At 46.1% G+C, this 24839-nt stretch overlaps 2 protein-coding genes and 1 non-coding gene across 3 annotated transcripts in view; all 3 read left to right on the top strand.

Moving 5' to 3' along the window:
• LOC140721129 (NACHT, LRR and PYD domains-containing protein 3-like) overlaps window positions 1-24839 on the top strand; it is a 752838-nt gene that overhangs the window by 249264 nt on the left and 478735 nt on the right. The gene's annotated exons all lie outside the window — the stretch shown is intronic.
• Window positions 1-24839, top strand: part of LOC140721127 (NACHT, LRR and PYD domains-containing protein 3-like) — a 301993-nt gene that overhangs the window by 215782 nt on the left and 61372 nt on the right. The window lies entirely within an intron of this gene.
• On the top strand, window positions 17775-17856 carry trnas-uga (transfer RNA serine (anticodon UGA)). The gene has a single exon. It is a non-coding gene; the product is annotated as a tRNA-Ser (tRNA).

The following is a 24839-nucleotide window of genomic DNA, read 5'->3' as shown; positions in this document are numbered from 1 at the left end:
AACTGGACAGGGTGCCTCTGTACAGAGCGGGAATGTTTTATATCTGATGGCACATAGTGGGACGGGGTGGGGTGGGTATGGTGTCTGATGGGGAACTGGACAGGGTGTTTCTGTACACACCGGATATGTTTTATATCTGATGACACATAGTGGGACGGGGTGGGGAGGGTATGGTGTCTGATGGGGAACTGGACAGGGTGTTTCTGTACACACCGGATTTGTTTTATATCTGATGACACATAGTGGGACGGGGTGGGGTGGGTATGGTGTCTGATGGGGAACTGGACAGGGTGTTTCTGTACACACCGGATATGTTTTATATCTGATGACACATAGTGGGACAGGGTGGGGTGGCTTTGTTGTCTAATGGTGAACTGGACAGGGTGTCTCTCTACACACCGGGTAAGTTTTATATCTGAGGACACATAGTGGGACAGGGTGGGGTGGGTTTGGTGTCTCATGGGGAACTGGACAGGGTGTCTCTGTCACAGCGGGTATGTTTTATATCTGATAAAACATAGTGGAACGGGTTTAGGTGGGTTTGGTGTCTGATGGGGAACTGGACAGGGTGTCTCTGTGCACAGCGGGTATGTTTTATATCTGATGGCACATAGTGGGACGGGGTGGGGTGGGTTTGGTGTCTGATGGGGAAGTGGACAGGGTGTCTCTGTGCACAGCGAGTATGTTTTATATCTGACGGCACATAGTGGGACGGGGTGGGGTGCGTTTGCTGCCTGATGGGGAACTGGACAGGGTGCCTCTGTACACAGCGGGTATGTTTTATATCTGATGGCACATAGTGGGACGGGTTGGGGTGGGTTTGGTGTCTGATGGGGAACTGGACAGGGTGTCTCTGTGCACAGCGAGTATGTTTTATATCTGACGGCACATAGTGGGACGGGGTGGGGTGGGTTTGGTGACTGAGCGGCCAAAGTGGAGCGGTTGTTTAAAAATAAAATGGAAGTCTGCAGGAGGAGACTGGGAGGGGTTTTCATATGTCCCTGGATCCAGACAACTCTGAAGGGAAACCGGATCTATTTGTAGATGAAACTGCCGGCGTAACAGTGAAAATTGCCGAAAATGCTGGAAACCTCGATTCCGGAATGATTGTGGAAAGAGAACCACAGTGAAAGTTTCAAATTGGAAAGTGGGAACCGTCGTGACCGCTGCCAGTACAACTGTGGAATGTTGTAAATGAAGCCGCTCATTGCTCACTTACTGGTCTCATTGCACAATCTTGTCGAATTACACAGAGGGATCTAACTGAGGTAAGCCAATGATACTGAGGTGTTCGTGTTACATGCCCACAGTATTTACACCTGAGACACTGCCGGTGTTGTAATTTGTTTGTTCAAAAACAATGGTGGGAGGCGGGACCTTGTCACTGGAGATCGATCCCCTGTATAAATCAGAGCCTGTTGCAGTACGTCAGCCCAGAGTGTCTTGCCGAGCTGTGGAATTCAGAGCAATCACGTTCACTACGTCACTCAAATGGGATATCCAGTAATCTGGCGGATAGAAGACATTTACTTCCCTGTTATTTCAGCCGTTGGAATTCCCGGTAAGCCGCTGTCAAACCTGCAACCGGCGGAAACTGAGAGTTACTTCCGATGTTCTGAAGTGTTTCTCTCGCTACTTGTTTCCACAGCCACTTGTCCAGTCCCCGCATTTCAGTCATGGGCGGAAGGCGCCGGCAATATTAATCACTTTGTTTTCGTCGCAGGCAGCGTTCCATATTGGAGCCGAGATGCTGCCTTTGACTGAAATCCTCTCCGCTGCCTCGATGTCATGCAATAATTGTGAATCGAAATGTCTGCACGGGAGGACACCGGGCTGTGCTGCATCTGTGGGAACCAGCCGTCCTTCTGTTCTGCCCGTAGGAATTGCGTAACTGGGTGATGTAATAACGCGAATAGCTCATTTATTTCAGGAATATGAACAGAGGAATTTACAGATGTGGATTTCATTTCATTCCTGTGCAGCTCAGAGCCTGTGATGCTGATATTTAATGTCCATCTCTCACTGCGGCCGTGGAAATATTGAAACAGCTGTCCTCTGGTCGGTTTGAGAATTCACCCAGATTTAACTCACTTACAACATTTTCGGCAAGTTCTCTGACACTCCGATAAAGCACACTGCCAGTCGCTTCATATGTTCTGCGTCCGGTATTCACTCTTTGAGGCAAAAAAAGAACAAGATCTAATCTGATTCTGTCACACTGCGGCTCGATTTCCCTGACTAGTCGGTAATTTCTCTGTTTCCCTCCCTGTCTCTTGCAGTTAACCTGGTGGCGATTGTTATCCTGTCCCGAGGAAAGTGCGGTCTCTCCAAATGCATCACTCGCTACCTGCTGGGAATGGCAGCGGCCGATCTCCTGGTCGTTATCTCTGACCCTCTGCTGAGGGGGACTGTTGACATATACTTTATGTATTCCTTCCTCAATCGGACACCCGTTTGCAGGGTCTCCCGTTGCCTGCTTTTAGCAAGCACCGGGGTCTCTGTCTGGCTGACAGTCGCGTTCACCTGTGACAGATTTGTGGCCATTTGTTGTGAAAAGCTGAAAACAAAATATTGTACCGAAAGAACGGCGGTTGTGGTTATCGGGACGGTGAGTGTTCTGGGCTGTTTAGAAAGTATCCCTTTCTACTTTACATTAGAGTCTGGGGTCATAATTAATGGAGTTCCCTATGGCTGTGTGTCCACAAAGAGCTTCTATACGTCTCCCTCCTGGGCCGCATTTGAGATGATTCGTCGTATTTTCATGCCTTGTCTCCCGTTTGTTCTGATTTTGTTGTTAAATGCTCTGACAGTCAGACGGATTTTTTCTGCAAATAAAGTCCGGATGGGGCTCCGGGGCCGCAGCACCGGAAACAATGACAAGGACCCGGAGATGGAGAACCGAAGGAAATCGGTCGTTTTACTATTCAGTATAACCGGTAGTTTTATACTTCTGTGGTTAACACGGGTGGTTTTTGATATCTGCCGACGGGCTGCAAACATCCCTCGTTTCTCGGTCACGGATCCGATTTATATCGCAGACTCCACGGCGGCGATGCTGCAGATCCTCAGCTCCTGCACCAACACATGTATTTACACCGTGACTCAGAGCAAGTTCAGAGAGGAGCTGAGGAACGCGGTGAAATACCCGCTGAAACTGTTAAACAAATTACTTAAATCATAGAGCGACCAGCTAGTTTCAGCAGTAGAATTAAATCAATCGCCATTTCCCTCCTTAAGCTATCAGCTTTCCGATATGTAGAACCACGGCTAACAGCATAGCGCTCTGACATACGCATGTATTTACTGGCGATATATTTCACTCGTTGTCTACTCCGTGCAGGTGAATTTTTCTCTTCATCAGATTCTTCTCAAATATGCTTCTCCAGCTTTAATTCACTCAGATGAACGCTCGGTCGAACTCAGGAACTGTCAGGGACAATCCACTGATGTCCCGCCCGTTTTTTTTTCGATTCCCTCCGTTACGTCTCGTTATTCAATTTCGTGATGGGAGGATCGTTTTACTCTGGTTTGTCCAGTCAGGATGGATCCGCCCCCGTTTCTCCACCCTGCGCCCTCTCCGCTGTTAATCAGTCTTCCATCTCGTGATGTTCACGGTGTTTCACTCCCAATGTCCCTGCCAATTCCCGCGATTCTGCTATAAATGCCCCGCTTATTTCTTCTGCCACGCCGGTACCACAGATTCGATTTCTGAGTTTCACCTTGAGGGGAACATGATCGGATTGGAACATGGCGGAGTCGTGTGTGTTTTATGTTTCTTTTTCAACTCAGTCTCCAACACCGGACCGCTCCCTCTTTGTCCCTGCATATCTCCGTCTTTATCCTTGTTCACCTCCCGAGGCCCCGTCACCATCTGCTTCCTTCCCCGTCCACCATCTGGTCCGCTACTCAGCAAAAGAAATCTCACTGCAGTATGTCGGAACATATACTGACACTGATGATAAAATGACGGTGACCTTTAAAGAAATTCCAAAGCAATAGATTAACTTTCTCTATCTGGAACTGAGTTCTATCCGAAAGTGCAGTCGATTTTTTGAAAAAGGAATTAGAATAATACTGGAAATCGAATTAAAAACAAAAATGACTGAAAGCGCTCAGCTGGTAAGGTAGGGTCGGTTAAAATATTAATTCATATTTCAGCTATCTCTGCTTACAGCTCATCACAGAGTGAGTATAATCAAGCACCTCTGTGGATCCGAGGACAGTATCTTTCACATCGCTGCGGCAAGCCACACATAGAAATATCGCAGATTGCTTTAAATGTTGTTGAATGAGGTGACATTGGCAATTTTCCAATCTTTTGCAAAGACATGCCAGAATCTATTGATTCTTGACGGATCAGTACTAATACATCCTCAATCTCTTCCGCCGCAACTTGGAGAACCCTGTGGTGTATTCTCATCATTTTCAGTTTCTGGACACCTTTTCCTTAATCAAAGCAACAGCACTCACCTCTGCCCCCTGGCAGTTTGCAAACTGCCTGGCGGACCAATCGAATCGTAGAGACAGAGAGAGTTTCCCAAAGGTCGGGAGAAGAGTTTTAAAAAACGAGTTTAATGCGGCTCGGCGCTTTGGAACAGTGGGTATGACTGCCAGGCAAGTTTCCTGTTCTGACCGTCAGATGTGGGATGTCCAGTAGACTTTCAGCCTCCCTGACGGCCGGATCTGCGCCAAGTACATCAACCTGCAGCTCCTTCCAGACCGACTTCGGGAACTGGAGCGGCAGCTCGATGACCTTCGGCTCGTTAGGGAGAGTGAGGAGGTGACAGACAGGAGCTACAGACAGGTAGTCACCCCGGGACCACAGGAGACAGATAAGTGGTTGACCGTTAGGAGAGGCAGTGGAGGGCGTCAGTTCGTGGAAAGCACACCTGTGGCTGACCCCTTAAAAATAAGTGCTCCATTTTGAGTGCTGTTGGTGGGGGGCGGGGGGCGGGGTGGTGCTACCTACCTGGTGGAAGCAACAGTGGCCGTGTCTCCGGCACTGATCCTGGCCCTGTGGCTCAGAAGGGTAGGGAACTGATGAAGAAAGCAGCGGTAATAGGGGACTCTATAGTTCGTGGGACGGATAGGCCATTCTGTGAACGTGAAAAAGAAGCAAGGATGGTAGTTTGCACCCCAGTTGCCAGGGTTCGTGATGTTTCTGATCACATCCGCAATATCCTGAAATGGGAGACTGAGCAGCTATGGGACATAATACATACTGGCAACGACGTAGGCAGAAAAAAGATGGAGGGCCTGAAAGCAGAATTAGGAACGAAGCTGAGAAGCAGGACCTCAAGGATAGTAATTTCCGGATTACTGTCTGTGCCACCCGACAGTGAGTATAGGAATAGAGTCAGGTGGAGGATAAATGCGTGGCTGAAGGATTAGAGCAGGGGGCAGAGATTCCGATTTTTTGATCATTAGGTCTACTCCTAGGGTAGGTCCGAACTGTACAAAAAGTACTGGTTGCACTTGAATACGGGGGGGGGGGGCGGCAATATCCTGGAAGGGAGGTTTTCTAATGCTATTGGAGAGGGTCTAAATAGATTTACAGGGGGTTGGACACGAACTGAAGAGACAGAGGATGGGGAGTTTGCAGCACAAGTAGATACGGCTTGTAGGGCGTTTGTGAGCAAGGATAGGCAGATGATAGAGCAAGAATGTACTCAGCCTGATGGCTTGAGATGTGTCTATTGTAATGCAAGCAGTATCATATACAAGGCGGATAAACTCAGAGCGTCTGTCGATACGTGGAACTGTGACATTCTGACCATTACAGCGACCTGGATGTCTCAGGAACAGGAATGGCTGTTGAGTGTGCCGGGGTTTAGGTGTTTCAAATAGAACAGAGAGGGAGGCAAAAGAGGTGGATGCGTGGCATGGTTCATTAGGGATATTGTCACGGCTGCAGAAAAGGAGAAAGTCATGGATGCATGGTCTACTGAGTCAGTGTGGGTGGATGTCAGAAACAGGAAAGGAGCAACAACTCTTCTGGTCGTTTTTATAGCCCCCCCCCCCAATAATAACAGTTATATCAAGAAACAGACAGAGAGGCAGGATCGGGAATGGTGCAATAATAATGGGGGTGTCGTGATGGGAGATTTTAACTTTTCTAATATTGTTGGGCATCTCCGTAGCGCAAGGGATTTAGCTGGCTGGAGTTTGGTGTGTGTGTTCGGGAAGGAATCCTGACGCAAAATGTGGATAGGCCAATTAGAGGAGAGGTTATACTTCATCTGGCATTGGGAGATGAATCTGGTCAGGTGTCAGATCTCTTGGTGGAAGCGGATTTTGGAGGTAGTGACTACAACACTAGCTCCGTCACCGTTGCGCTGGAGAGAGATAGGGAAAGACAATTTGGGAAAACGTTTAATTGCGGTAGCGGAAATTATGATGCTAGTAGGCAGGAACTTGGGAGCATAAATTGCGAGCAGATGTTGTCAGCAAAATGTATGGTAGAAACGTGACAAATAGTCAGGGAATATTTGCATGGAGTTCTGAATAGGAATCTTCCATTGAGACAGGGAACGGCTGGTGGAGTTAAAGAAACATTGTACATAAAATATCTAAGTAGAAAATATAGCTGAGAAGAAAAGAAAAACTTACGAAATGTTCAGGAAACTGGCTACTGTTAGAGCTCTAGAAAATTACAGGGTTGCTCTGAAGGAGCTTAACAGTGGAATGAAGAGAGTGAGAAGGGTCCATGGGAAGGAAAATCCCTAGACATTCTACAAGTACGTGACGAGCAATAGGATGAGCCATGAGAGAATAGGACCAATCAGGTGCGATAGAGACAACGTGTGCATGGAGTCGGAGGATTTAGCGGAGGTACTTAATGAACGCTTTGCTTTACTATTAATCAAGGAAAATGGCCTTGGTAATTGTGGGGATGACTTACAGCGGACTGAAACGCTTGAGCATACAGACGTTAAGAAAGAGCATGTACTGGAGCGTTACGGAAAACATCAGGGGCGGATGAGCTATACACCAGGGTACCGTGGGAAGCGAGGAAGGAGATTGATGAGCCTCTTGTAATTATGTTCGTGTTATCAATAGGGAGGGGAAAAGTACCGAAGAATTGAAGGGTTGCATGTGTTGTTCCCTTGTTCAACAAAGAGAGAGGAGATAACCCAGGAAATTATAGACCAGTTATTCTGACTTCAGTAGTGGGCAAGTTGTTGGAAAATATCCTGAGTGGCAAGATTTATGCGCATTTGGACAGACATAATACCCTTAGGGATAGACAGCATGGCTTTGTAAAGTGCAGGTCCTGCCTTACTCGCCTGATTGAATTCGTTGAGGATGTACCAAAAGACGTGCTGAAGGTGGAGCACAGCATGTTATATATATGGATCTCAGTAAGGCATTTGATAAGGTTCCCCATGAAAGCCTCCTTCAGAATGTAAGAAGGCATGGGATTCCATCGGATGTTGCGTAGTGTGTTCCGAATTGGCTTGCCACGGAAGTCAAAGAGTGGTTGCAGACGGGCCATATTCTACATGGAGGCCGGTGACCAGTTTGTGCCTTAGGGATCTTTTCTAGGACCCTTACTCTTCGTTATTTTTTTAAATAAATGACCTGGATGAGGAAGTGGTGGGATGGGTTAGTAAATTTGCTGATGACACAAAGGTTGGGGTGTTCTGGATAGTGTGGAGGGCTGTCAGAGGTTACAGCGGGACATTGATAGGATGCAAAACTGGGCTAAGAAGTGGCAGACGGAGTCCACCCTGATAAGTGTGAGATGGTTCATTATGGTAGTTCAAATATGATGACGGAATATATTTGTAATGGTAAGACTCTTGTCAATGTGGAGAATCAGAGAGATTTTTGAGTCCGAGTCCATAGGACACTCAAAGCTGCTACGCATGTTGACTCTGTGGTTAAGAAGGCCTTCATCAACCGTGGGATTGAGATTAGGAGCCGAGAGGTAATGTTGCAGCTATATAGGACCCTGGTCAGAGTCCACTTGGAGTACTGTGCTCACTTCTGGTCGCCTCACTACAGGAAAGATGTGGAAGCCATAGAAAGGGTGCAGAGGTGCTTTACAAGGATGTTGCCTGGATTGGGGAGCATGTCTTATGTGAATAGTCTGAGTGAACTCGGCCTTTTCCCCTTCGATCGACGGAGGTTGAAGGGTGACCTGATGGGGGTGTATAAGATGATGAGAGGCAATGATCTTGTGGATAGCCTGATCTTTTTCCAGGCTGAAACGGCTAACACAAAAGGGTGCAGGTGAAAGGTGCCTGGAGTTAGGTACAAAGGACAGGTCAGCGATATTGTTTTTTATGCAGAGTGGTGAATGTGCAAATGGGCTGCCGGCGACGGTGGTGGAGGCGGATATGACAGGGTCTTTTAAGAGACTCCCAGATAGGTACATGGAGCTGAGAAAAAATAGAGGGCAATGGGTAGCCATAGGTAATTTCTAAAGTAAGGTCATAGCACAGATTTGTTGCCCGAAGGGTCTGTATTGTTCTGTGGTCTTTCTGTGTTTCGATGTTTCTAAGCTGGCTTGGCAGGTGGCTCTTCGACGAGCTTCATCAGTGTTAGATATTCACTCAGAATTTGCACAGAACGACAAGGGAAACTAAATATTGCTTGTCTCCATGTATTCCCGATGAGCCTAATTCTCCCGTCCAATTCAGCATTGCTCAGTTCCCACACTGACCGTCGCCGTTGTTATGACACATTTCTGTGTATCCATTCGATTATCTGTGCCTGTTGCTGTGCACACTCAGTCCTCACTCTCATAACTTTAGAGGTTTCTGACTGCTTGCCAGTGGCAAAACAGTGCTATGTTTAAGATGCAGGTAAGGTTATTCGGTCCATCGTCTCCTAACCCATATTTCTCTCACTTGGTCCCATAAAATTCCAGACGCGACTCCTTGGGGCTGATGAGGTTTCGGCTCGCAGTGCACATTCTCGTCGTGTTCTCCAGAACCTGATCGCGCTCCGCTTGAGGAAGAGTTTCGGACATTAATTATTACAATGTCTGTCCTTTCCCCTGCAGAGATACTCTCTGACCCGCTGAGCTCCTGCAACAGGAAACTATAATCTCACTTTACATTTACTTCCGGAAAGCCCGTATCTGAATTTTGAGAGATACAATGACCGCCAACACTAGAATCTGCAGCATTAAACAATGGAGGAAATGAACGACTTGGACAGCATGTGGAGTGGATTGTCCACGCTTCGGTTCAAGATGTCTTATCTGGCCTTAGTTAGTGAGCATTCGGACGGTACATTCACAGATTAGTCAAACAAGGGGGATCAGTACATTCCATATGGATAGGTCAATACAATTAAATTAGCTAAATTGTGTGTAAAATAATAAATTTAGAGGAGAATCTGAAGGAATACTGCTGTGTTGCTTTCTGGGCTATGTATTCCCATCATCTCTCTTCAATCAATGACGCGCATCCGCTGGTGTTATTGACAGAAATTCGTGACAAATAGGAGGACTGAAGTAATCAGCAACATTCTTTCATCAGCATCAACACTAAACTTGTCATTGTTGTATGCTTACTATACGGGAAGCGATACAGTTGATTTCAGGTGCTAAACGGTAATGTACCGGTCCAGAACACGCCCTTGAGGAGGATGAGAAATTCAAGAGAAAGAAATCAGGATGACAAAACCCTACATGTTAACTCAGAAGACATGAGTTTGCTCGAGCTAAAGGAGAATCCTAAGTGCTTCTACCGATATGTTAGGAGCAGAAGGATTGCGGGGGACAACCTTGGTCCGCCGGAAGATCAGAATGATGTTCTATGCGTGGAACCAAAAAAAGGTGGGGGTGATTTTTATTTGGCATCTGTATTTACTCGCGAGACAGTCTCAGCGTGTAAGGAGTGAGACAAAGCAGTGGCGAGACCATGGACCCGATGCAGATTACAGTGGATGAGCTATTTTGCTGTCTTCAGGCAAATGACGGTGGGCGAATCCCCAGGGCCTGACAACGTTTTCTCTCGGACCCTGTGTGGGGCAAATAGGGAAAATTGCCGGACCATTACTTTCTGCACAGCAACCGCTCGTTTCTGCAGAGAGTCAGGAGTGCCGAGTTTCCTGGGGTGCACATCACAAGTGATATCACATAGTTCCTCAATACCACGTGTTTAGTTACGAGGGAACCGAATTGCCTCGAGTTCCAGGGGAGATTGAGGCAAGAGAAGCTTCCCGCCTCCATTCCAACCAGACCTAAGCGGAACACAGTCGGCAGTGTCCTTAGCAGCTGCATAACCGTCTCACACGGGAATTGCAAAACATCTGCACACGAACATTGTGATGGAGTGTGAGAACCGCTGAGAGAATCATCAGGGCTCCTTCGTCCACATCCTAGAAGCGCTGCGTTCACAGAGACCTCAACATTATCAAAGGCAACTCCCATTAGTTCTACTGAATCACAATATCATCGACCTCATACCGTCAGGAGGAACGTACCAAGGGATAAGAACAAACAAGGACTGTTGGGTTGGATAACATCTTCCTCGCCCTTTGAGACTTCTGAACACCCAGCTGACATCCGTTAATCATTACTTATGGCAAAGTCTGTAGAAATATACATATATATTTAACTATATGTCCTACTGTATATGTATGCTTGCCATCTTGTACGTCTCCAGAATATATTCAAATCTCTGTTAATATTGTTGTATATGTGATATAGATTTTTTGTTTCACAGCTTGGTTCCAGATAATTAGTTGATTCATTTAGATGTATACATGTTTATGGTTGAATGACAGTAAAATTGAAGCTTTATTTGAATGATAAGTTTGAAGAGGTTTAAGTGAAAATGCAAGAGATGGTCCCACAAAACAAATGGCTAACGACACCAATGGTATTCGGATGCACGTTTCCAAAGCAGAATGGATTACCAGTCCATCGCTTTAACTTCACCACCACCTCGTCGGTTATTCAGGGTCTGTATTTCTTTGGAGCACACACAATCTCTGTTTATGGTCCACACGTTTGCGTTATGTTCTATTTCTATTGATGTTGCATGTCCATGATTACCGGTATTCACGGACATGGATAAGGAAGGGTTGGAAGGATATGGGCCAACCACAATAGAATGCAAGTAGTTATCATAGCCCCCATAGACTTTATGGTCATGTTGAACATAAGTGTTCTATTCTATGCACAGTAACTCAGAGAACCTGTGAGTATTCTGTATAGTGGAAAAAGATAAAATTCTTTTGAATTAACAATGTCCAGTTGTTTCCTTATCACGCTGTTTGAATTAAAGTAAACGGATGTTACAGGAATTCACCACCTGATTCTAAAATAGTAACTTTTCATGTCTTGGGCAATCACGATAACACGGCAGCTAAAGACCCTTGGCCATTTCTAAACAATCTGACCATGTGGCCTAATGGATAAGGCGTCTGAGTTCGGCTCTTGATGTGAGACTATCAGAAGATTGCACGCTCGAGTCCGGTAACTGTGGCTAACCTGAAGCTCATGGCTACATGCATCGATTTCGAAGTGTCCGGCGCCGCGTATAAAATGACCGGATTACTCCGCCTTCTTGGGGAGCATAACCTCATCTCGTGTCTTCGTTTCACGCAACATTTAAATTTATATTTGTTGTCTGCGATGTATTTAGGAAGAGAAGCTCATAAACAACACGTTAGAGCTTCCCCCAACTGCTGATTGGAAGGCGAAGTGTGCTTCACATTCACAGGTCAGGCCGCACTAGAGGAAACAGTTGAACGTATTAACTATTGGGAAAAGAGTTTTAATCCACGTTTCCCTTTCATCAACAACATGCGCGGGGTCTGTCCTGATTAGGACCCAAAATATTCTCACCGGAATCCGGAAACATGACTATTTTTCAAGGAAGAACGATGGGCGATGACAGCCTGATAGGGTTGGAGATGTCAGATTTCAGTCTGAGGTGTGAGAACGCTGTGTTGTCTTGTACCCTGCCCAGTCCCACTGTGAATCTTTGAGAAGTATCACTTTGTTGAGCGTATTTCAAGCAACGATAATACGGAACTAATTGTGTAAAATTTGTTCACACCATCTACAGTAGTCATGTTGACTAAAACAGTAGTCAACATCGTCGGCAGGATATCTCAAAACATCTCGTCTTCAATGTCCGCAATCCTAAACTAGACTAATCCTATCTGCTCGTACCAAGTCCATTTAAATCTATTCTCAGCTTCTCTGTCAAAACAGACAACGCCTCCTTCTAAACAGCAGCAACAAGCTGGGAAAATAAATCTCCGACCCCATCCCCGGAAACTTGAAATCACTATCACGGGATAGATTAGTGATGTAAGACTTTGTGTTTAGGTCGCAGTTTCCACTGGAAAGGTAGTTACCAATCCAGTCCATGACAATTCGGCATTCTTCCTCCCTTTCGTTCTTTGTTTTCTACATTCTACACCCGATTTTGCTGAAGAAAAGTTTCTGTCATTGAGCAAATATCCCCATCCTGTTGTCTTTCACGATTTTCTCCTTTTCCCCTCGACTGTCAACAAGATGTGAATCATCCTTCACACACTCTCTCATTCCATCTCCATACCAGTTTTTACCCAAACAGCAATGTGGTGACGGCATCGGCGATGGCGATCATACTGGACGTGGAGCGGGGGAATGTGGATGATAGGTTGCACAGTTTGAATGGGAATCCTCTTGTGAGTTTCGACGTAGCTGCACCGGAAAGAGGTAAATACAGATAGTAAAGTCGGAAGGTGACGTGACAGGAGTTGGAAGGTCACGTGATGGAACAATGCTTATCGGTGAAAGGATAATCAGCGGAATGTGAGACGAACTTGGGAAACACACACAACATGCTGGAGGAACTCAGCAGGCCAGGCAGCATCGACCTGTGAAAATCTGTCCTGAATAAAGTTTTTATTGTGTGCCTTTCATCAAACGTCTCCACTGGTCATGGGACAAATACTTCTGTACACCCGCCTGAAATCATTCTAATTATCTACCGTCCACCAGCCGCCGGGACAGGAAATTTCTGAGAAGCATCACCCTATGCGAGAAAAGTATGCTTGGAATTGCGCTTTGAACTAGTGTCCCATGTTTGCGTCCCTTCCATTGGCAAGCGCATTCTAACGTGCACTAGATCAGGGTCCGTTATATTCTTATTTTGACTGAATCAAGTAACGATTACACTTGTAATCTCAAAGGAATACGGGCCCAACATATTTCGACATCAGACACTCCTCTCAACAACGGAAAGGACAACGGGTTTTCCACCAATTAACCTTAAATGGCTTCGGAGTTCAGTTGTGACGCAATCTGCGAATGCGGGCTCGTTTGTCTAGTAGTATGATACTCTCTTCGGGTGAAAAAGCATATGCGAGATGTCCCGGGTTCAGATCCCGGACGAGCCCCATTATTGGATATTATCAGCGATTTGCTTCAGAATTTTTGCATTGACGCGCAGGATAATTGGCTGTATCAAACAGAAACACTGAAGGAGGAATTAGAAATAGTTTTCAAAGCAGGTAAGCTTTAAGTGTCACATTTTAGCATGTCAGACCAACTGAGTCTGAATGATAGAGCACCGGAAGTTCAAATCAGCAAGGACAGAGAGACGTAGAAGGACATAGTTTGCTTAAACCCCTTCTCATATGCAGACACACTGTGGGAAAGGTGTTCGGCACGCTGGCCTTAGGAGGTCAGTATAGGAGTTGGGAGACTGTGTTGTTGTTGCACTCTGTTATGGAAATGCGTGTAAAATGGAAACAACGCAGCAATATTTGGAAAACGATGGGTTTGCATGCTGATGAGCGCTGTAGACATTAATGTGGAAGAACGAGAAACTGGCAAGTGAACTTATATAGTTTAACCTCTTCCCTTTTCCCGACCAGGACACAAGGGCCTCTAAATTGCATAGAATATCGGCTCATACATTTCATAGTGTTGCGTTTGGGTGCGGGAAAAAATTAGGTGACAAGCGAAACTTCTCACTCCGGTCACATTGTTGCGACAAACGCTTGTGATTTGGAGAGGCGTAAGTTTACCACTGAACTCATTTTCTCCTGATCCAGATTGAGTCTCAGTTCCGTTCTTCACCAACATCTGTCTTACGGATGAGACTTACTTCAGAATCAGAATCAGATTCGGCTTTAATATCTCCGACAGATGTCGAGAAATCTGTTAAATTAGCGGCAGCAGTGCAATCAATACATGATACATACAGAAATAAAAATCAGTCAAACATTCAATAAGAGTAAATATATGCATATTAATTTGTTAAAATAAATTAGAACAAAAACAGATAACAGAATGAGATTGTGTTCGTAGGTTCAATGTCCATTTAGACGTTGGATGACAGAGGGGAGAATTTGTTCCTGAATCATTGAGTGTGTGGTTTTAGGCTTCTGCACCTCCTTCCTGATGGTAACAGTGAGAAGAGGAATGTCCTGGGTGATGAAGTCCTTAATGACGGTCGCCGCCTCTCCGAGGCACCGCTACATGAAGATGTCGTGGATACAACGGAGACTTGTCCCCATGGCGGAGCTGACTAATTTCATAAATTACTACCAGTCTTCCCGCTGTCTTTTAGAGTGCTGTCAAAGAATCAGATGAAGTTCAATGGACGTACCTGAACATCACTGTCAGTTGTTGCCTCACAGTCTGGTGTGGGGCGGGGCTCCAATGCACAGGATCGAAAGCAGGTGCAGAAAGCTGTAGTGGCAGGCACGCCTCGCCAATATCGAGGACATGTTCGCAATACGGTGCCAAAAGAAGGCTGCGTGCATCATTCAGGACCTTCGCCAGACCAAACATGCCCTCTGCACATTCCTACCCCCTGGGGTGGGGTGGGGGATTGTAGCGTGCTGTGGTGGATGTAGAGGAGTCTGAAAATAGAAAATCACATTTTTATCAAGAGCCACTTCTTCCACTCAGTTTTGTCGTTTCTCAACACATGAACACATGAACTCTCCCAGACAATTCCCTTTTAAAATTTGTATTTATTTTATTTATCGCAATTTACAGTGCTGTACAGAAAATAAAAATAATGCTTAGTGAGAGAATAGGATCAGAGGATGGGAGTTATATACAGTCCTCTAGCAGTCGACGTTAAGTACAAATGACAACCGGAGCTACACAAGGCATGTAAAAATGGCAACATTACAATGGTCGTTGAAGGATCTCAATATGTAGGTAGTTTGAGAAAGTCCAGTTGTCGCTGGATACTCAGAGAGGGGATTTGTTTAATGCCTACTGAAATGGATTTTTAGAGTACGTTTTGGTTGAGCCCATTAGAAAAAGGCCATTGTGGATTGTGTGGTGTGTTGTGTTTCGACCAGGTAGATTAAGATACAGGAATGCTTGAGAGGCAGTGATTGTAATGTGATCGAATTTTTCCTGCAGTCTGAGAGCGAGAAGATAAATACAGAGTTACGAGTATTTCATACAGTAAGTGGAACTGCAGTAACACGAGTGAGGAGAATATAAATGTTCAAAGGGTTAATTTTACTGTCAAAGTCCGCATGTACAATACAACTCTGAAATTTGTCTGCTCCAGACAGCAATGAACTACCGAGAGACCATCGGTTTTCATGAAAGGACAAACATCAACCCCGGCTCGAAAAAAGTAAAGAAACAAATCTCGCAGACCCCAAAATGCCTCCTCCCCCGCAGCAAAAAAAAAAAAAAACAACCCAATAGTGACAATAAAAGAACCGGACCACGTCACTCGCGGAAATAAAGTCAGGAATGAAAACAGCCCTCGACCCCCTCACTCACATGGAAAAACAAAGGCAACAACAGTCGCCGACCACGTCACTGGCTGAAATAAAATCAGGGACCATAACTGTCCTCGACCCCGTTACTGGCAGAAAATAACAGGGAACTATGTCTGGAGCCGTCCAGGAGGATTGGAAAGTGGCTGTAGCATAGCTGACGGAAAATCCACAATGGCGAGTGCTTTTGGGGGGGGGGCAATTTGAGAGGTGCATCCCAAATAAGAATAAATATTCGAAAGGGAGGATGAGGCAACAATGGCTGATACTGGAAAGTAAAGACAGCATGAAGGCAAAAGTGAGGGCTTATAATACAACAAGCATTAGTGGGAAGCCGGAGGTTTGGAACCCTTTAAAAATGGCTAATAATAGAGAAAATACCATTTTTTCAGACATATGATATTAAAAGGGATGCGAGAGTGGATGTTAGAAAGCTGGGAAAATGACGCTGAAGAAACAGTAATGGGGGAAAAAGAAAAGGGACGAACTGAATGAATATTTTGCGCCAGGCTGCTCTGTGGAAGACACCAGCATAATGGCACCGAGGAACACGTGTCAGAGGGCATCGGTGAGAGTGGATATTATGGCTCTGGAGAAGGTGCCCGTGGAGCTGAAAGGTCTGAAGTTAGATGTCATCGGGACCAGTTGGACTACACCCAGTGTTCTGAAAGTGGTAACTGAAGAGATTCTGTCAGCGCTCCTTCACGTATCATTATATGTACACCAGCTCCATGACAAAGAAAGCCCAGCAGTGTCTCTACTTTATTGAGAAGGCTGCCACCCATCATCCGCATCACATTCTACAGGGGTTGTATTGACAGCATCCTGAGCAGCTGAATCACTGCCTGGTTCGGAAATTGCACCATCTCGGATCGCAAGACCATGCGGCGGATCGTGACGTCAGCTGAGAAGATCATCGGGGTCTGTCTTCCCGCCATTACGGACATTTACACTACACGCTACATCCGCAAAGCAAACAGCATCATGAAGGACCCCACGCACCCTTCTTACGAACTCTTCTCCCACCTGCCGTCTGTGAAAAGGCACCGAAGCATTCGGGTTCTCACGAACAGACTATGTAACAATTTCTTCCCCCAAGCTATCAGACTCCTCAATACACAGAACCTGGACTGACACCTTACTGCCCTATTGTCTTGTTTATTATTTGTTGTAATGCCTGCACTGTTTTCTGCACTTTATGCAGTCCTGGGTAGGTCTGTAGTCTGGTGTAGTTTTTTTTCTGTGTTGTTTTTTACGTAGATTTGTCTAGTTTTTGTACTGTGTCATGTAACACCATGGTCCTGAAAAACGTTGTCTCGTTTTTACTATGTACTGTACCAGCAGTTATTGTCGAAATGACAATTAAGAAATGACTTGACTTGATATTCCAGAATAGATCCTGATGGTTGGAAAACTGAGATTGTCACTCCACTCTGAAGGAAGTTGGGCTAAAGAAAGGAAAATATAAGAAATGTAGCCTGACTTCAACGTGTTCAAAAACTCAAAAGTTTCGAAGCACATTGAAGATCAAAGACAGTTGAGGAGAAAGGGAGAAGATTTGTCAAATAGTTCATCGTGTGGTACGGTGATGCACCTTGGAAGAAAGGATAAAAAAGTCTCTGAATGGGGAAGGTTTTCAGAAATCAGAGGTGCAAAGAGACCTTGTGCAATATTCCCTAAATGTTTACTTCCAGGCTGAGTCAGCGGTAAAGGAAGGCAAATGCAATTTTAACATTCGGTTCAGGAGGGGTAGAATATAAAAACAACAATGTAATGTTGACATATGTCCGTCATTGTAAACCTGATTCTGATCCTGATCTTTATCCCTAATACTGGAAATCTCCTTCATTTACGATACTGACGTCAGTGTTATCCCTCCACACTCCCGTTCCGACCTAACGGTGTTGAAACAAATTCCACAGCTGTCCAATTATACTATTTGTATCGGAATAATGAATCACCTTTTCCATTACTAAGCATAAATCAAGTAAAACCCACACTACAGGGGCAGTGCTACGGTCGGTGCTGAACATTGATGCGATGCTGAACATTCTTCAGCTGCGATGGCCGAGTGGTTAAGGCGTTGGACTTGAAATCCAATGGGGATTCCCCGCGCAGGTTCGAACCCTGCTCGCAGCGCTCACACCTACAACCCCACTGCCAATAAAATTTAACACCCTTGATGCTGTCTGAGCGCTGCACCCTCTGTGTTCAGTTGAGAACTGCGCATTTTTACACTCTTCAATACAATTCAATACAATGCATTTCTACTCAATGTGCAATGTTCATTTCTATTCCGACTCTGATCAATCCACTCGAGGCAGCTTAAACTCTCTGCAGTTCGGAATTTTACACACTTGTAAAACTAAAAGAATCAAACTCGGAGAACTGATATTTCAGCGACAGTGTAAAGCAGTGGACTCTGTACTTTCGCTCTACGATTCGCATGGCGAGGCATTTTCATCCTCTGTCAGATTCTAATCTCACTCAATTCCTGTGTTACTGTAGTTGTGGCAGAGTCCACCCGAGGGCATTAGCGTCTCCCTCAGCTGTAGCTGGAGCTTTCCCCTGATCAAATCTCCGGTACGTCTCTGCAGCTGGAGATGTTGCAGATCGCGGGCAGCAAGCGGTAGAAGCGAGCAATGTATGGTGAATGACCCACAGTGTCATTGACTACAGATCCCCAATCCCTGAGATTCGATGTAGTACAGTTCCCGGCAGTGAGATCATTCGTCAGGCCGACCCACAGTGTCATTGACTACGGATCCCCAATCCCTGCGATTCGATGTAGTACAGTTCCCGGCAGTGAGACCATTCGTCAGGCCGACCCACAGTGTCATTGACTACAGATCCCCAATCCCTGAGATTCGATGTAGTACAGTTCCCGGCAGTGAGACCATTCGTCAGGCCGACCCATAGTGTCATTGAGTACAGATCCCCAATCCCTGAGATTCGATGTAATACAGTTCCCGACAGTGAGACCATTCGTCAGGCCGACCCACAGTGTCATTGACTACAGATCCCCAAACCCTGAGATTCGATGTAGTACAGTTCCCGGCAGTGAGACCATTCGTCAGGCCGACCCACAGTGTCATTGACTACAGATCCCCAATCCCTGAGATTCGATGTAGTACAGTTCCCGGCAGTGAGACCATTCGTCAGGACGACCCACAGTGTCATTGACTACAGATCCCCAGTCCCTGAGATTCGATGTAGTACAGTTCCCGGCAGTGAGACCATTCGTCAGGACGACCCACAGTGTCATTGACTACAGATCCCCAATCCCTGAGATTCGATGTAGTACAGTTCCCGGCAGTGAGACCATTCGTCAGGACGACCCACAGTGTCATTGACTACAGATCCCCAGTCCCTGAGATTCGATGTAGTACAGTTCCCGGCAGTGAGACCATTCGTCAGGACGACCCACAGTGTCATTGACTACAGATCCCCAATCCCTGAGATTCGATGTAGTACAGTTCCCGGCAGTGAGACCATTCGTCAGGCCGACCCACAGTGTCATTGACTACAGATCCCCAATCCCTGAGATTCGATGTAGTACAGTTTCCGGCAGTGAGACCATTCGTCAGGCCGACCCATAGTGTCATTGACTACAGATCCCCAATCCCTGAGATTCGATGTAATACAGTTCCCGGCAGTGAGACCATTCGTCAGGACGACCCACAGTGTCATTGACTACAGATCCCCAGTCCCTGAGATTCGATGTAGTACAGTTCCCGGCAGTGAGACCATTCGTCAGGACGACCCACAGTGTCATTGACTACAGATCCCCAATCCCTGAGATTCGATGTAGTACAGTTCCCGGCAGTGAGACCATTCGTCAGGCCGACCCACAGTGTCATTGACTACAGATCCCCAATCCCTGAGATTCGATGTAGTACAGTTTCCGGCAGTGAGACCATTCGTCAGGCCGACCCATAGTGTCATTGACTACAGATCCCCAATCCCTGAGATTCGATGTAATACAGTTCCCGGCAGTGAGACCATTCGTCAGGCCGACCCACAGTGTCATTGACTACAGATCCCAGTCCCTGAGATTCGATGTAGTACAGTTCCCGGCAGTGAGACCATTCGTCAGGCCGACCCACAGTGTCATTGACTACAGATCCCCAATCCCTGAGATTCGATGTAGTACAGTTCCTGGCAGTGAGACCATTCGTCAGGCCGACCCACAGTGTCATTGACTACAGATCCCCAATCCCTGAGATTCGATGTAGTACAGTTCCCGGCAGTGAGACCATTCGTCCGGCCGACCCACAGTGTCATTGACTACAGATCCCCAATCCCTGAGATTCGATGTAGTACAGTTCCCGGCAGTGAGACCATTCGTCAGGACGACCCACAGTGTCATTGACTACAGATCCCCAGTCCCTGAGATTCGATGTAGTACAGTTCCCGGCAGTGAGACCATTCGTCAGGACGACCCACAGTGTCATTGACTACAGATCCCCAATCCCTGAGATTCGATGTAGTACAGTTCCCGGCAGTGAGACCATTCGTCAGGACGACCCACAGTGTCATTGACTACAGATCCCCAGTCCCTGAGATTCGATGTAGTACAGTTCCCGGCAGTGAGACCATTCGTCAGGACGACCCACAGTGTCATTGACTACAGATCCCCAATCCCTGAGATTCGATGTAGTACAGTTCCCGGCAGTGAGACCATTCGTCAGGCCGACCCACAGTGTCATTGACTACAGATCCCCAATCCCTGAGATTCGATGTAGTACAGTTTCCGGCAGTGAGACCATTCGTCAGGCCGACCCATAGTGTCATTGACTACAGATCCCCAATCCCTGAGATTCGATGTAATACAGTTCCCGGCAGTGAGACCATTCGTCAGGACGACCCACAGTGTCATTGACTACAGATCCCCAGTCCCTGAGATTCGATGTAGTACAGTTCCCGGCAGTGAGACCATTCGTCAGGACGACCCACAGTGTCATTGACTACAGATCCCCAATCCCTGAGATTCGATGTAGTACAGTTCCCGGCAGTGAGACCATTCGTCAGGCCGACCCACAGTGTCATTGACTACAGATCCCCAATCCCTGAGATTCGATGTAGTACAGTTTCCGGCAGTGAGACCATTCGTCAGGCCGACCCATAGTGTCATTGACTACAGATCCCCAATCCCTGAGATTCGATGTAATACAGTTCCCGGCAGTGAGACCATTCGTCAGGCCGACCCACAGTGTCATTGACTACAGATCCCAGTCCCTGAGATTCGATGTAGTACAGTTCCCGGCAGTGAGACCATTCGTCAGGCCGACCCACAGTGTCATTGACTACAGATCCCCAATCCCTGAGATTCGATGTAGTACAGTTCCTGGCAGTGAGACCATTCGTCAGGCCGACCCACAGTGTCATTGACTACAGATCCCCAATCCCTGAGATTCGATGTAGTACAGTTCCCGGCAGTGAGACCATTCGTCCGGCCGACCCACAGTGTCATTGACTACAGATCCCCAATCCCTGAGATTCGATGTAGTACAGTTCCCGGCAGTGAGACCATTCGTCCGGCCGACCCACAGTGTCATTGACTACAGATCCCCAATCCCTGAGAGTCGATGTAGTACAACTCCCGGCAGTGAGACCATTCGTCACGCCGGCTTTGTTTAATTCATAATCCGGTCCTGGCATTTTAAGTCGCCGTTCTGTAAGCACGTCAGCCGGGAGACCAGTTCCATGAGTTTACATTGTTGCTAAATAGAAAATCCCGAAACGTTACTCCCAGTGTAAGGGAGCACGTCAGTTACTGATGGCTCCCGTCCCGTTATGCCATATGATCACGGCTGCACTTCCCCACGTTTCAAGCTGTCTTCTTTGGCTGTTTCGCAACCCACGATTTCCTTTATTTTTTTTTAAAGCGCCCATACCCTATTTAAATCAGCCCTGTGCTGTAACATCCACAACCCTGTCTCGTCGAGTAATCTATGGTATCAGGAATGTATGTACAGATATTCCGCTTTAATTCGTATTTAAACGATAATTCCTCATCCTGTAAATTTTCCTCGACTGCACGCCTCATCCATAGCCTTAGATTCAGTCCTTATTCTATATTCTGCAGTGTACTGTGTTAACTTCAGTTGTTCGTCATTCATTCATTCCTCACTGGAGGTAAGCCAGTTAAATTGTTCCAAGCTTCTCCGGTGCTACTGTACCCTTCAGCATATATGCGGAGTGAAATTACCGTCACCGCATCAGAGCCAACCTCAGAAACCTGTACAGATATATTACAATGCTTTCTCTATTTCTAATTTCCAATCGAGTTGCAATGAACTACAATCTGCAGTTGCCTTGCAAAATACCTGATCCACCCATCTGCTCTCCATCTTTGATTCTTGAACAGTTTCCTTTGACGGTCTCACGGCAACCGATCGTCCTTTATTTCATACTAATCCCAACGAAGTACATGACCTCACACGTTCCGGCAATAAACGCTTTTGTCCAGTTTGCGCCCTCACTGAACGAACCAATTGCAGCCTAAATATTCTCATTGCAACCCGCTGTCCGGCTACGTCAGGTCATCAGCCTCACACAGTAAGGGCAGCTCATTAATGAGGGACGATAATAGACCGTCATGACAGTGCCGATGAAAATTCTTCCAATCTGCAAAGGAGCAACGGCGACACAGATGGCACCGGATATTAGGTTTGAACCTGGGTGTCTAAGGTTATGAGACAGAAACACACACTCAGCGGTTCAGGAACAGCTTCTTCCCCTCGGCCATCAGAATCCTGAATGGACTTTGAAGCTTTGAACACTACCTCATTTTTTGAATATACAGTATTTCTGTTTTTGCACATTTTTCATAATCTATTCAAAATGCGTAATTGATTTAGTTGTGTATTTATTATTATTATTATTATTATTGTTATTATTATTATTATTATTATTATTATTATTATTATTATTATTCTCTCTGCTAGATTATGTACTGCATTGAATTGTTGCTGCTAAATTAACAAATTTCCCGTCACATGCCGGTGATAATAAACCTGATTCTGATTCTCTGTTCAACGCGTACTTTCCCGATTCGATTTTTATTAACGACATGGATTTCGATGTACTGAGTTCTGGTACCGTACCCGACACAAATCCGGAGCCGGTAACACGTTCTTCTATAAATGCTGTTCCCCCGGCTGGGGAGATTCGAGAATTTGTGAAGCTGACATCCCATATTTCTGTCAGTACAATTTTCGCAGCATTTTTAGCTGAAAATATATACCAGATTAGGAGGTCCTGATTCAGTATTTCAACGCAAAACATTGACAATTTATTCCACCACACGCTCCTCACACCCGCTTATGCTGATGGACGTCTTGAGTTTCGACTGCGCGAAAATAACCGACAGTGACTCAGTTCATCTGTATCTGGTGACGGATCTAACCGGGGGGATCATGCATTATACGCAAGTGGTGATTACGTTAAAGTGAACTCAAATTTTTATTTATGCGCACATCTATGTGTACACAAGCGGAATGAAAAATGTACTTGCTGATGGGTGGGGACAGGTGGAAACTAGCCAAATCGACATGCCAATACAGTTTATTTAGCTACGATATTTTCACTTTGCAACCGAGTGTCTAACAATAGATTCTGAGTAGAAACAGGGCGATTGATGCCGGTGTGTTCTACAACTGTACGGATGCAGAGCGCCTCGTTTCGTTCACCAACGTACTTCCTTAAGTTAGACAGCGGACAATTTATCGCTCTGAGCAGAATCCTTGCATCCAAATCAGAACTAACTATGGAATTTTAAGAATTAATGGCGCTAATATAATATTAATTGCCTTTATAATTGAAGAAACAGGAAGAATGGAATCAAGAAGTATATAACGTGTGCCCTCTCTTGCTCCCTCTGTTGAAGGGCAATGTGTAAACGCAAGAACCATTTCTCCTCCTCAGTCCAAACGGTGATAATACTTACCAGCTCTGCAGCGTTCGAGTTTAAATGAAGGGACGGAAAGATCCAGTTCGTTTTGTCGGTGAGGTGAGTTACTCTGGTGGTCAAGAAAACACTGGGAGGAAAACAGTGGCCGAAAGTGAACATGAAATTGGTAAATTGTCGTGTAACTCTCTCCCTCCAACTGCCTTTCAAACTCCCCCGTTTATCTCTCTTGCCCTGTCTACGATGTGATTCTCTCTCCCTCTCCCCATCCTCCTCCTCCTCCTCACAAGTTCAAGCGAACGGGTGTAAGCTGGTGCTGAAATGTCGGGTCAAACAGGTAATATGACATGAAGGAGTGACGATTTTTCAAACAAATCTGCTCCTGGACTTTGGTTCAGTGCTCCGTTATGACACGACCACCATGTGAAATTTCGATTAGCTGAAAACACTTGAATTTTCAACTTATAAAAATATTTACATATTCAATAAGAAATGTTGTTCAGCCGCGGCTGGGAGAGGGGAGATTGAGATTATGACTGTTTCTCTGAAGAGGGCAGCACGGTCTCTGAACGCCAAAAGCTTTCGCAGTTCCATATCAGTCACTGTACTGATTGCTCTCTTGTCTAGCGAGCCATATTGACATAGACAAATCGGTTCGCTGACCTTCCGTCAAAATCAACCTCGCCGATTGTCACTGACGCGGTGTAATAGTCCGACATCAACCAATCTCGTCAAACTACGTGCATCCTACCTAGCTCCCATTCGTGTATGCGGTTGTCAATCCAATGTGTTATCCAATTGTGGAAAGGGTTACACCCAGGAGTTGTTCCCTCCCACAGACTCTGACTGCTTCTGCCTCCCCAAAGTCCGGTCAATACTGAGCAAAACTCAGAACAATGTCCCATTATATAACATTCATATCCATTTGCTCCTGATCGAAGCTGGGGGCGCTGTCAGGGCGTCGAAATAAAGGCGGGCGACAGATGTTTATCTCCTCTCACCGAGGGAGACGGTAGAAGATTTGCTGGAGGACACCGGCCGACTTTTGTCCGGCAACTGCGGTATGGGGAGTAGGATTGAGAAAAAGTCTGGGCCAGCCTGATCTTATTGAATGCCGGGGCTGACTGAAGAGGACTAGAGACTCGCCCTTCTTTCTGTTGTCTGTCTGTTTAAAGAAAAGGAATAAACAGGCCTTTCTTGGGCCTGCATT

Source organism: Hemitrygon akajei, unplaced genomic scaffold, assembly GCF_048418815.1.
Source record: "Hemitrygon akajei unplaced genomic scaffold, sHemAka1.3 Scf000050, whole genome shotgun sequence".
Classification (NCBI taxonomy): domain Eukaryota; kingdom Metazoa; phylum Chordata; class Chondrichthyes; order Myliobatiformes; family Dasyatidae; genus Hemitrygon; species Hemitrygon akajei.
Note: the sequence above shows the minus strand (reverse complement) of the source record. Positions and strands in the feature narration are given on the sequence as shown.